The following is a 14,338-nucleotide window of genomic DNA, read 5'->3' as shown; positions in this document are numbered from 1 at the left end:
CTACAGAGTGATCTAGTAAATGTATTCTAATCTTGATCTAAAAGGTATCCCTTCTGGGTAATTCAGGTAAAATGTGTTTTGCTGACTGTGTAAGCAGCCTAGTCTTTGGGACTCAATGTTGAACTTGCTATCACTAGTCTGAAAGCCATCTTTCATGGGAAGGAACTCAGTACTGTGCTTTCTGTTTCATTAATGAACCTAGTGGAAATTCTGGGCTTCCTTTCCTAACACTTGTTCAGCATCAAGGAATTTACCAAGGAGAGGATTGGCAGCTTGACATCTTCTAGTAAATGATCAAATGCTCATATTCAAGGTATAAATATCTACTGCTTCCAAATGACAGCTTCAGTGGATAGGTAGCTTTTCCAACCTGAGAAGTGGTGTGGTGCTTCTAGGCCACTAGAAAAATCTGGACATAGGAAGTCATTTTCTATCAACCATGGGTGGAGCAGTTATTCTTTTCCATTGTTTTTATGACAGAAATGGGTATGGCATTATGTTTTGGTTTCTGTTGTTTTAACTCTTAATGTTTTCTAAGAAGTCAGAAAGGACCTTCCACATCTCCAGGATCTAATCATTTCAAAGTGCCATTCCTCAGTCTAATTGATCTGATCCTTTCTTTCAGATAACTTCAGGAACCCAACCAGTTCATTGCCTGCGGTCCACTAAAACTAAGGTAGCTTGAGGTTTCACCCCTTGTGCAGGCAGGGTCTGCGCCCCTCTGTCAGCATGAAGCAGCTTCAGAAGATGGATCACCGACCATTTTTCCCTTAAAGATTTAAGGTGGTGAAATCTCTAGGGAGGAATATGATGTAGGCAGGTAGATAGGGAAAGGCCCTTGCAATGAAACAGATTAATAAAGTCTCTGGGAAGGAGAATCCTGAGACTGACCCACCCTGTGGATACAGAAAACAGACCTGATAAGACCTTCTAAAAGAAGACCATCACCACTCCCAACCTCCCTGGTAACCTCCTTAGCAACGGACTTTTACCTGGGAAGAAGCCCCACGTGGGGGCAGGTTGAAGAAACCCTATAAAGGCCACCTTGAACAAAGGAAGTGCGCGCATATGCTACCTGAGTCCATGTGCTGCTTGTGCCATGTGGCCGAGCACATGTGTCGCCCGCATCTCCCCCCTTGAGATGTGTACTTTCGTGCTTTCATGTTTGTGTCACAAGGGATACCGGACAATGCCTCCCCTGACCACATTTAATTTAAAACAAAACAGGGGGAGATGTAGGGAGCCATCTTACAGAGTTTGGCTCTTATCGTCTAGTCAAGCGGAGGCTGCTTGGGATTCCTGTGATCTTATCATTTCACCACTTGTCTCACTAGCCAACAGCCATGCCTGATCAACATTTTACTATTGTTCCTATGGGGGTCCAAGCATGCATACCACCCCCCTCCCACCAAGAGGTATAAGTATTGTAACTGCTGTGAATAAACTCTCTTTCTCTCCTCCTCCTCCTTCTGGCTCTGCGTCTCTTTGTTCGGTTGTGTCCTCTCCTTAGCCCCACGAGGGGTCCTCCCTGCGGGACAGGATGATGCCCACAGGGGGGACCCCACATTGTAGTGACAGTAGTCATTATCTATTGTAGGAATACTTTCCAGTCTGAGGTACCTATATCTCTTTTTTCTAACCAAATTAGAATAAGCATGAAACTAGTCACACAGAATTAATTAGACATAGCACAGCTCTACAAAGACAAATCCCAGGAAGAGGCTGCCAGAACTTTCCACCCACACTACCTCTCTGGGTAATGGTCCATCAGATTTTCACTGGTTGTGACATTGCTGTCAGTAGTTCTGATTTCTAGAATTTGGCAGAAGCTACAAGAGATGGAGAGAAACTGAAGTCAGAATGTAGAAGCAGGAATCTTATAAACAAGTTTTTTCACATACTAGCCCTTGACTGAGTTCAAACTATTGTTCCAAGTCAGTTTCTTTTTAAAACTGGGGAAATGATACCCATCACTCTGGTATTCTAACGGAGAACTAAAGTAGCCAATTTAAGATTTAAGATTATGGTTTAAGATATAATCAGCAGCCTTGGCAGTTGAAGACCTACGGAACCTAGCCACAGCCATGCTCAAGGCCACTCTGCACATGTTCAGACATCCTCACACATGAAGGAGCTGGCAGAGGAACCCAGGTATGCAGGACCAGGGGCCAAGATCTCCAAGGCTGCTTGAATCAGGACTAGGCCTCTTCCACCCAGATCCCCCATTTTCTAGTAGCTAGGCAGTCACACTCAGAAACTGCCCCCTGTGCTGTGTAATCCCATCAACTGCCAACATCCAGAGACTATAAAACCAAGCTCCCACCATGCGGCCGGCCGCCAACATCTAATAGCCAAGTTCTCCCTCTTGGAGAACCTGACAAGCTACCAAGAGTCTATTGCTCAGTTGGGAGATCCTGGCAAGCTCCCTGTGTGTATTCATATTCCAAATACAGTAACAGATATATATATACCTCTTGGAGAGCCGGGCAAGCTACTGAGAGTATCCCGCCTGCACAGCAGAGCCTGGCAAGCTACCCGTGGCGTATTCGATATGCCAAAAACAGTAATGATAGGTCTCATTTTCCTGACCCTGAAAGAGCCTCCAATCGTTGGGAAAGATGAGTAAGGAGAGGCTGCTAAAATCTCAGGGCTGAGTGTAATAGAGACGATACTGGTGCCCGCTCAACTAAATCAATGAACAATGGGATGACAGTGATACAGTGATACTTTACAAATAAAAGATCGAATTGTTATAAGATCCTTCTTTCCATTTCTTACTTTCTACTCTGTTATATTCACATGGCATTGAAATAAATACCCCCACCCTCTCCCCTCCACTATCTACGTAAAGTTTTCTAGCACATTTTGGCCCCACAATTACAATGTTTTTCTCCAGGTCTTTTCATCACATTAATTTATTTGAAGCTTTGGTTTCCCAATTGTTGTTTGCTCTGTTTTCTAAGAAGAGAAATTATGAAGTCTTCAAAGTCCTTAAGAAAGTGGGAAAATGAGGAAAGACAGGAAGGAAGGAGGATTTTAAATACGATTAATAAAGTGAAGAAGAACCAGTTAGCTATCATGTCTCAGTAGATATGCCTAAGATACGGCTAAATTGATTATGCTTCCTTGTTCATTTTAAAATGTACATGAAGTAAAATATTCATCCTTAGAGTACAGTTCTAGTTTGGACAAATACCACTGCCACATTCAGAGTACACAGTAATGCCATAACCCCCAAAATACTCCTCAAGCTACTTCTTTGATAGAAGCCAACCCTACATTTCAACTCCAAAAAACACTGATTTCTTTCTTGTCCCATCTATGATTTTAAATAGAACTTGCAGGGAATATTGCCCCCTGGGGTGATAAATGTGGTTTCTTTCTTACTTCAGTATTACCCATAGACTGGATATTTGCTCTCCTGTATTCATGGCAATAAAGTTCATAGGGAAGGAAAGCCGCTGTTCTCAGTCTTCCTAATTTTGTTTTGGCAACTGCTGCTCTGCTTGCATGCCAAGGGAAGGTCCTGGGGGTAGAGATATATTGTTCTGCAAAAAGAACACATGGCATCATAGAAAGACCATTTTCAGCACAAACTACAGCTCTGGTTTAAAATTAGAATTGCTTCTCAATGAGAAACAGCCTTTATTCAACTAGGTACAAATTCTTTCAGGAGAGTCTTAGCTTTGATATAATTTTTAATTAAGTTTCACAAAAGCTGAAGCTCATTTATTCTTCTGTCTGCCACCTAGAAGCAATATGTGGGTTCCTGTGTTCACTAGCACCTTGCTCTGAATTCTAATTCCATTTTGAATTTTCAGACATAACTTTTGTTCATTCTACAGGATTTTCTATAATTATTTGCCCGAATATTAACAATATCTACCTTCCCCTCTCCCACTTTTACTATGAAAATCTCTCTGGATAAGACTATTAAGTAGTCTAAGTTATTTCTGTACTGGATAGCAGTTGGTATCTTAAAACCAAATTAAGAACAAAATGAATTCCCTAAACAAATTTTCCAATGTGCATTCATTTTTTTCTTGACTAGTGATGAAAAGGTGATAAAATGAAACTTAGAAAAATTATTCTGGAGAAAATATTACAAAAACCAGGTAAGTTTTCCAGTGTTTATGTAAATAGGAAAAGATAAGATTAAAAGTATGAACTTGAAAATTTTAACCAGCAATTCCCTTTGGTGCCCAGATTAAAGCATTTGACAAGATCCAGCACCTGTTTCTGATGAAAACTCTTGCCAAAATGAGTATAGAAGGGACTTTGCTCAAGATAGTCAAAGCCATCTACCATGAACCTATGGCAAGCATTATCATCAATGAGGAAAAACTAAGGGCCATTCCTGTAAGATCGGGGACAAGCCAAGGATGCCCACTCTCACCACTTCTCTTCAATATAGTACTGTAAGTACTAGCAATAGCCATTAGGCAAGAAAAAGATATTAAGGGCATTCAGATAGGAAAGGAAGAAATCAAACTCTCACTATTTGCAGACAATATGATACTATATGTAGAGAAGCCTAAAAGCTCTACTAAGCAACTCTTAGAAACAATTGACCTGTACAGTAAGGTCACAGGCTATAAAATCAATACCCAAAAAACCATGGCCTTACTATATGCAAACAATGAGACAGAGAAAAGGGACATGAAAAAAGCAATCCTGTTCACAATCGTGCCCCAGAAAATCAAATACCTCGGAATTGGCTTAACTAAAGAAATAAAGGACGTTTACAAAGAAAACTATAAAACGCTACTCCATGAAATAAAAGAGGACACGAGGAAATGGAAACATACCCCCTGCTTATGGATAGGGAAAATCAACATTGTGAAAATGGCAATACTCCCCAAAGCATTATACAGATTCAATGTGATCCCTATAAGGATACTCATGACATTCTTCAAAGAAATGGATCAAGCAATTTTGAAATTCAAATGGAACAATAAACGCCCATGGACAGCGATAACAATTCTTGGGAAAAAGATGATGGGAGGCATCACCCTCCACAACCTTAAACATTACTACAAAGCAGTAACAATTAAAACAGCATGGTACTGAAACAAAGGCAGAGCCGCAGACCAATGGAACAGAGTGGATTATCCCAACACACAGCCCCAAATGTATGATCATCTAATCTTTGATAAGGGGGCAAGAAACGTTAAGTGGAGCAAGGAAAGCCTCTTCAACAAATGGTGCTGGCATAACTGGACAACCACATGCAAAAGAATGGGCTTAGACCTCGACCTGACACCATGCACAAAAATTAGATCAAAATGGATTAGAGATCTCAACATCAGACCACAATCCATAAGGTACATCAAAGACAAGGTCGGCAAAACCCTTCACAATATTGAAGCTAAAGGTATCTTCAAAGATGACACCAAACTAAGCAATCAAGTAAAAACAGAGTTAAACAAATGGGACTACATTAAACTAGGAAGCTTCTGCACCGCATAAAGACAGAATACAAAGGCAATCTACAGAATGGGAAAGGATATTCACCCAATACCCATCTGATAAAGGATTGATATCAAGAGTATACAAAGGACTGGTTGAACTCTACAAGAAGAAAACATCCAACCCCATCAGAAAATGGGCTGAAGAAATGAACAGAAACTTTTCCAAGAAAGATACGAATGGCTAAAAGGTACACGAACAAATTCTCTGCATCACTAATCTTCAGGGATGTTGCGAGCCACTTGGACCAGCGACGAAACACGCAACCCGGAGATTCTTCTTGCAGCGATTTATTCAGGGACCTTCTCATGCATTGGGGAAGAAGGGGAACGAAGGGGAATGAAAGGGAACGAGGAACGAAGCAGAACCGACTAGCTAGGCGGCTTTCTCCCTTATATATCCCTCTCGCTGCTTGTTTATGCCCAAGTGTCTACAGCTGATAGGCTAGTTACACCTCGTGGGACATCCTGTTTCCTTATTAGGAGTTGTTTTCAAAGCACGGTGCAATAACAGGAAACAGGTGTTGTTTTCGAGGCACGGTCCCGTGGAGGCTCTCCACACAGGGAGATGCAGATCAAAACTACCATGAGATACCACCTCACACCACAGAGAATGGCACACACCCAAAAGAATAAAAGCAACCGCTGTTGGAGAGGATGTGGAGAGAAAGTACACTGCTGGTGGGAATGCCGACTGGTTCAGCCCTTTTGGAAAACAATATGGACAATTCTCAAAAAATTCGAAATTGAACTTCCATTTGATCCAGGAATACCACTTCTGGGAATATATCCTGGAGAAACAAAAAAGTATAGTTGAAATGACATCTGCACTTATATGTTCATCGCGGAACTGTTTACAATAGCCAGAATCTGGGTAAAACCCAAGTGCCCAAGAACAAATGACTGGTTAAAGAAACTTTGGTACATCTATACAATGGAATACTATGCAGCTGTTAGAAAAGATGAAGTCATGAACTTTGCATATAAGTGGATCAACATGGAAAGTATCATGCTAAATAAATGAGTCAGAAAGAGAGGGACAGGCATAGAAAGATTGCATTCATCTGTGGAATATGAAATAACAGAGTAGGAGACATACAGCCAAGAATAGTAGTATATAATGCCAGGAGGTTTGCTCCATAGCTTGGAAGCTGGCCTCACATGTTGGTGGAAAGTCATCCCAGATAGAGAAAGGAACACCAAGTAAAATGTGATTGAGATCCTGCATGGGGAGGGAGATGCGTGCTGAAAGTAGACTAGAGAGTGAACATGATGGTCACTCAATGCCCCTGTTGCAAACCACAACACCCAAAAGGAGAGAGAGAGAACAAATTGGAATGCCCTGCCCCAGAGGTGGGGTGGGGTGGAGGGATGGGATCGGGGGTGGGGTGGGAGGGATACTGGGTTCATTGGTGGTGGAGAATGGACACTGGTGGAGGGATGGGCTCTCAAACATTGCATGAGGGAAAAAAAGCACGAAAAGGTGTGAATCTGTAACTGTACCCTCACTGTGACTCACTGAAAAAGAATAATAATAATAAATAAATAAATAAATAAATAAATAAATATAGGCCACAAAACAAAGTAGGCATTTTCGATAGACAAAAATTTCTTACCCTTTTCTGTCTTGTTTTCATTCAGTAGCATAATATTTTTTGAGGCCAAATAGGGAGTGTTTTTTTTACAAAAGTTGTCAAACATGAGTGGTCAAGTGTTCCAAAGAACTTGCGATCCAAGGACAGCCAGGCATGAGTCAAAAAGGCAAAACTCACATCCTAGGTAGATAGCATAATATTATAGAGGCAAAAAGTTCATACCAGTATTCAGAATTACTAGCACTAAATTCTCCAAATTAGCAAGTTAATTCCATTTACCTTCACTATCTTTGGCACAACACATGAAAGCATGTTATGTTATGTTAATGGAAACATTTTGGGACATGTTAGACATACATGTTAGACATACATTTGAGTGTAATTATTAAATATATCCAGTTGTAGAGATAATTGTATTTCTGGATTGTGATAGTGATAGCACAGCAGATAGGGCTTTACATGCATTTCTGTATAGATTATGTATATACCTTTAATTATGTATTTATTGAATTGAGATTTCACTTGAGTACACAAAATGCATTTAGAAATCACAACTTAAAAATATACTAGCAATTTTTCTTACCAGAAGTCTTCTTTTCACTACTTAAACTGGCTGTCATCCATGTTTAATACCTAATTATACAATATCCTGAGAAAGAAACTAGCTCTTCAGATTCTGTAGGTCTCAACAACTCTTAGAAATCTAGGAAGCTGCAAAACAAATGTTGATTTATATGTTTTTTGTTTTTAATTAGGCATATTGATAAACAGATCATAATTATTTTCTACAGTCCAAGAGCATATGGGTAATTACTATAATATCCTTATGTTCTTCAAATGGTTTGTGCGCTTTCCCCCGGAGATCTCTCCGGCCCGCGGAGAGACAGCAGTGGAAAGCGCTCCTAATTGGGTGGGTTCTGTGAGCGGTTCCGACCTGAAATAAAACTAGTGAGGATAATAAATAGGGGGCCCAAGACGACACATGCCGATCAAGGGCAACTTTATTAACTGCCACGCTGGTTTTATACTTTTCTTAGCAGGGTGTTGGTACATAAGTTGTCAATCATCAGGGAAGTGTCTTCTCAGACCAAATAAGGAAAGGTTCGGGGTGTATTAGGTGGGCTTACAACATTCTTCAAGAGTAGATTGAGAAATAGTGGGGAGAGGAAGGCAAGGGTTTATCTGGCAGGAGCATCTGGCAGGAGGAAGGCACAAGGTAGAGGAAGGTATTCTACTTTAGGGCTTTATGGGGTCTCTCAGTTAACTGCCCTGGGCTACTTTTACCTCTTGAGTTTGGCTATTTCCTTTGTCACAAGGGCACCTTTGCCTCAGGTCATGCAAAGCTGGTAATGGAATTTTCCGGTTTGTCCAGGGTAAAGGTTTCGGGGTCCTCTTTTGTTCAGGGTCCTGAGCAGTCCCCAACAGGTTTGTACTTTACAATGGTATAATCTATACTTTAAAATGGAAAATAGCTTTAAATCAGTGTTAGGGGAGGAAGGATACCAAACAGAGGCATCCAAATGCCAGATATTTAGATGTGTTAAACTGTTTCTGTCACTGAATAGTAGCTTTAGATCCAAATGATCTTGGACTTTTGGAATTAGAAGTGTGATGAAAAGGTTTTTTCATTTTAGGAAACTCAAATCTAAATGAGTTAAGAGCTTGCACAACGTCACACATAGAGCAAATGAATAAGCAGAATGTAAGAAGTGGAACCAGAGGTTCTATACTTATACTATGGATGAAGGGAACCTTTAGGGCTGCTCCAGGCAGCTCTGAAACTCATGCAAGCTAGAAAAGTTCTAATGTCCTTCTATGGTTCTTTCTCTGACCTTTCCAAGACCCTTTCTTTAACTCTGTAGCTATTAGAAGTGATAAAAATATAATAAAGTTAATTCTTTTAGTTAAAAACCAAAAACTTTGGATAACACTGGGTGACGACCACGAGAGTTCAGTGCCATCTGAAGCCTCTGACTGGCAATGGGATAGCTGTGTTTCAAATTTTTGTCTTGTTTGTTGATACTTTCATAATATAGCATACTGTTTCTTGTTGTATAAGTAAAATTTTGAAGGCAAAGTAAGTTAATACTGTATATTCTAGAAGGACTTTCTGCTTTAGGTGGGTCCCAGATCAATGAGCAGGGAGGAGGTGTTTCCAGTTTAGTCATTTTCCCCTCAAGTTGACCTTTAGAGTTTCATTGTCAAAGATAGGCTTTGACTATCTGACTCAAATGGTAGAAGGGGAAGCCCTGTGTGCCTCCTTCCTTCCATCTCTCTTTCCGTTCCCTTTCTCCCTTACTTCCTCCCTTTTCTCCTTCCCTCCCACTCCTAGGAATTAACTGTTTTCTGAATGTACTCTTCACATATTTAAACTTCCTAAGATTAAAATTTTTGAGTGTAATTATTAAATATATCCAGTTGTAGAGATAATTGTATTTCTGGATTGTGATAGTGATAGCACAGCAGATAGGGCGTTTGTCTTACAAGAGGCTGACCTGGGTTCGATTCCTCTGTCCTTCTCAGAGAGCCTGGCAAGCTACCAAGAGTATCTCGCCCACACGGCAGAGCTGGCAAACTACCTGTGGCATATTCTATATGCCAAAAACAGTAACAAGAAGTCTCACAATGGAGATGTTACTGGTGTCCGCTGGAGCAAATCAATGAACAACAGGAGGACAGTGCTACAAGTGCTACAATTCTTTAAGTTATAACAGTATTATGGACCAGAGCGATAGCACAGCGGGTAGGGCATTTGCCTTGGACACGGCCAACCTGGGTTCGATTCCTCCGCCCCTCTCGGAGAGCTTGGCAAGCTACCAAGAGTAACTCTACCACACAGCAAAGCCTGGCAAGAGCTACCTGTGTCGTATTCAATATACCAAAAATAGTAACAAGTCTCACAATGGAGACATTACTGGTACCTACTAGAAGAAATTGAAGAGCAACAGGATGACAGTGATACAGTGATAACAGTATTATAGCTACAATTACAGCAAAATATAGTAAAAATATTCTTTATTTCACTTTATTGAAGTCATCTGTAAATCATTGAGCACTTAGCATAGTCTGTGTACTTTGTTTTATGCTTCCTGTTTTCTTTTTTTTTTAAAAAAATAATTCTTACAGTTAATATACCCTAAAGAAAAGGTCCCTAGCTAAGAGTAAACTATCAGATTTACTTGTGGTTGTTCCCCTATTCTGTTTAATACTGTGGGGACTGAATCCAGAAATTCATGTCCTTTAAGCTTGCATCAACTGGTTTTCAGTTAGTTTTAGGAAGGAAAGAAGCTGGAAAACAAGAAAGAATAGAAAAATGGAGATGGTGGTTGTTTGTGTCTGTTTTCTTAGATTCTAGAGTGACTGTTGACCTCCCTTGTTCTAGCTCTTACTAGGTATCCAACCAATTAAGAGATGTTTGCAGATGGTACCTCCTTTTACAGAGTTTAATTAGCAAGCTCTTCAGGAGTTTATAACTGGCGGTTAAAGAAACGATGTCTCTATTGCATTACTAAAGATCAGCCAGTTTATCAGCCTCAAAACCATCATAGATTCTTTGTAAATAATCACAGGCTAAAATATCGTATGCTGCTAGCTGCAGGTTACTTTCAGGGAGAATATGTTTCTGATTCATAGTAAAAGTCACAGTAAAATTTGATAAAATTCTTTCCTTTAAAAACTTAAAAATGAAGAACATGCATAAATAAATATACCCATTAAATATACCCATATATGCATACATATAAACATAACAAGATTATTCTAATACATATAAGAAGTTTTACATAAATTAATAAAAGTGAGAAAGATAACATGACTTAAAAATGGATGAAAAATTTAATAAGGCCTTTATCAAACACTCGGCATCTTATATAGGCTACAAGTATTTGGAAACACACTGAAAAGTGTTAATGAGAGAAAGATTCAAATTGAAACCAGAAGAAGATATTACCATATACCACAAGATGAGATAAAGTGAAAATAATTAGTGAGCCTGTGGAATAAATGAGATCTCTGTGCTTTACTGGTAATTGTGCATATTTCTTAAACTATTTTATAACCTCTAAAGTTGAACATTTATTTTTTCTATGATATAATTTCACTCAGAGTAACAAATATAAATGTATATGTCCATCAAAATACATGCACAGGCATATTTCAGAAAAGTCAGAATGATAGCTTACTGCAGGTGGTGGTAGTAGCATTGATTATAGACATGAATTAACTTCTAGGATATGTACTTATACACATTCATGTATTTTTATAAAACCTTCCACAATAGGCAGATTTTGCTTTGGGGGTCATACCTGGCTGTGCTCAGGGTTTAATCTTGGCTTTTTTCTCAAGGGTCACTCCTGGTTGTGGTTGAAGGACCATTTGAGGTCCTTGGATGGAATTCTGGTCAGTCACATGCAGCTATACCATCAGCTGTATTATCTCTCTGGCTCATACATAAGGTTTTCAAGTGTACATAATGTTGTGTGTGTTTTTGTATAAAATAATCTTTGGACTTCATGGGAATATGTACTCTTTTCAGTCAACAAAATGCAGAACAAGTCTTCTAAGGTGGCACATGTCTAAGACAGATGCCAGAGAAGTTCACTTACCATTACCATGCTCCTTGCAAAAATTCTCTAACATAAATATTTTCACTTTATCACATCGCTAACTTAACATGACACCTGCCTTCACCTCACTGAGGAGATCTGTCATAAACTCTGGCCAAGCTCCTTTGATGAATTATATTATTGTGTTTGCTTTGTTTTCTTTGTTAGAACTGTCCAGTTCCTGGTTAATTGCCACTCTAATCACTTAATCAATGTCTGTCTTTGGAAGACAATCCACATGTTTCTAGGTGTCTTTTTTTTTAAAATTTCTTATTAGAGAATCACTGTGATGTACAGTTACAAACTTATGAATTTTTATGTTTGCATTTCACTTATACAGTGATCGTTTACCCATCCCTCCACCAGTGCCTATTCTTTAGGTGTCATTTTGAAAAATGTTAGATTATTAAATTGAAATTAAATTCTCACACTTAAGCATGCCTTTAGTTGTGGTGCTCGTATACATTCTGGTTGTAGTTTCACCAGGGATCATGATGTTGCTCACACATATACTCTCAGAAGTTTGTATAATTGGTTTTTGAATTTTCACATCTCTTTAGTTATGGTGCTTGAACTCATCTGACTGGTGTGTGCTTCAAAAATCACTTGTGATGCTAAAGATCACTGATAGCATGCTTTCAGAATGTTAGTGGTTATGTCTGGAAACACCAGGTACTGGACTCATAGCCTCGTGATTATAAGGCATGTGCTTAAACCACTGAGCCACCTCTCAGCCCCTTCTTTTCTTCTCTTGCACAGAATAAGTAAAATGGGAATCTTCTGCTAAATTAATATTATTTAGCAATGTTGCAATTGTATATGCATACATATGCAGCTTTATGGAATGCTTAATGAAGGACAATGTTTTGAGGTATAAAGGAAAAATTCCCCATCCTTCTGTATTCTTTTCAGGCTTTGTGGATAATAAAATGCATTAGATGGGTTAACAAAAAAGCCATAATAACCCATATGTGAAATATACATTGTTGTAAGTTCAGGAGAAAATGAGTTAGAATGCGAATATATATATCTGTGCCAAGGGACCTACAGTATGAAGAAGAAGAAGAAGAAGAAGAAGAAGAAGAAGAAGAAGAAGAAGAAGAAGAAGAAGAAGAAGAAGAAGAAGAAGAAGAAGAAGAAGAAGAAGAAGAAGAAGAAGAAGAAGAAGAAGAAGAAGAAGAAGAAGAAGAAGAAGAAGAAGAAGAAGAAGAAGAAGAAGAAGAAGAAGAAGAAGAAGAAGAAGAAGAAGAAGAAGAAGAAGAAGAAGAAGAAGAGTTTGAATGACAAGTTTAAATCACCTCATCTTTTACTCTGAGAGTTAAAAAAATGAATTTCTTATATATAGAGATTCTGTTCACTAATAGATTTGTATCTGAATTGCACCCTACAAGTGACATTTTTCTAATTCAAAAGAAAGTGTTGTCGAGGGGAAGCAAAACAATTGCTTCCTTAGTTAGGAAAGGGAAATACTGAGACAAGGATGGGAACTCTCAACCTCTAGGGCCTTTACTGCTTTTAACAATATGCAAGCTTGAAATATATAAACACATACATAATCTTCAAGCTTTGAGCAATAGTACAGATCTCCTGAGGCCTATAGTGTCTTAGATGGCCTTTAGTTCTCACTGCCAAGGTGAAACTTACCGGAACAGCTTGCTCTGGGTATATTGAGAAAAGCCAACCACTCAATTAGAAGTCAAAAGGAAAAGTGTTCAAAAGACTACAGATCTGGTTGAATGAAGAGAGGGCAAGATTGCTATGTATAATAAAATGGGACCTTAGTGTTTTGTGATAGTTTATTCTTCTTTTGTTCATTTTTTTGTCATTGTATCACTGTATCATTGTCATCCCATTGTTCGTTGAGTTACTTGAGTGGGAGACAGTAACATCTCCATTTGTCCCAGCTCTAAGATTTTAGCAGCTTCTCCTTACTCATTTTTCCCAGCCCTGAGATTTTAGCAGCCTCTCCTTACTCGTTTTTCCCAACGATTGGAGGCACTTTCTAGGGTCAGGGGAATGAGACCTGTTATTGTTACTGTATTTGCTTTAGAATTTCAATAATTCCTTCCCAGAGGGTTGGAAGGAATAAATGACATGATGTAGATAAGGTGTTTTGACACTGTGACAGTTTAATAAAAGGTGACTAACAGGGGACAGAAAATAAAAGTAGGTAAGAGACTAATAATACTAAATCAGATTATCTTTCTAGTCCAGATTAATCACGTCAGTATATTAAAAAAAATTGCAAAAAAAACAACAGTGAAGTCATTGCTAGTGACCTTTGTAAAGTCTTGGCAAAGGATAGATGTACTGCATTATAATCCTAATTTTCAAAAAGGAGAGGAAAAGAGGATTTCAAACTTAGTAACTGCAACTGGAAGTTAGATGTTTTAATTCCCAGAGAAAATTCAGATACAATATGTATTATCAAAAAGATTTTCTACAAGCAATTTTAAGAGGAAGTTGTGCTTGCTGAAACTGGACTTTAGTTAAATGCACATCTTGCTTCAAGCAGTGAAATTTTCTCTCTCTTTTTTTTTTTAGGAACTGAAAGACTAATCAGAGAAATGCCAGGGATATAGTGCATAAACATTTCAACAGAAATTGTGACAAACTTTAATAAATTAGCATATTAAAGAACATTCTAATGAATGTTCTTACTACCCAGAGA

This window comes from Sorex araneus, chromosome X (genome assembly GCF_027595985.1).
Source record: "Sorex araneus isolate mSorAra2 chromosome X, mSorAra2.pri, whole genome shotgun sequence".
Classification (NCBI taxonomy): Eukaryota; Metazoa; Chordata; class Mammalia; order Eulipotyphla; family Soricidae; genus Sorex; species Sorex araneus.
The sequence above is the reverse complement of the archived record's forward strand: the minus strand, read 5'-3'. Positions refer to the sequence as shown.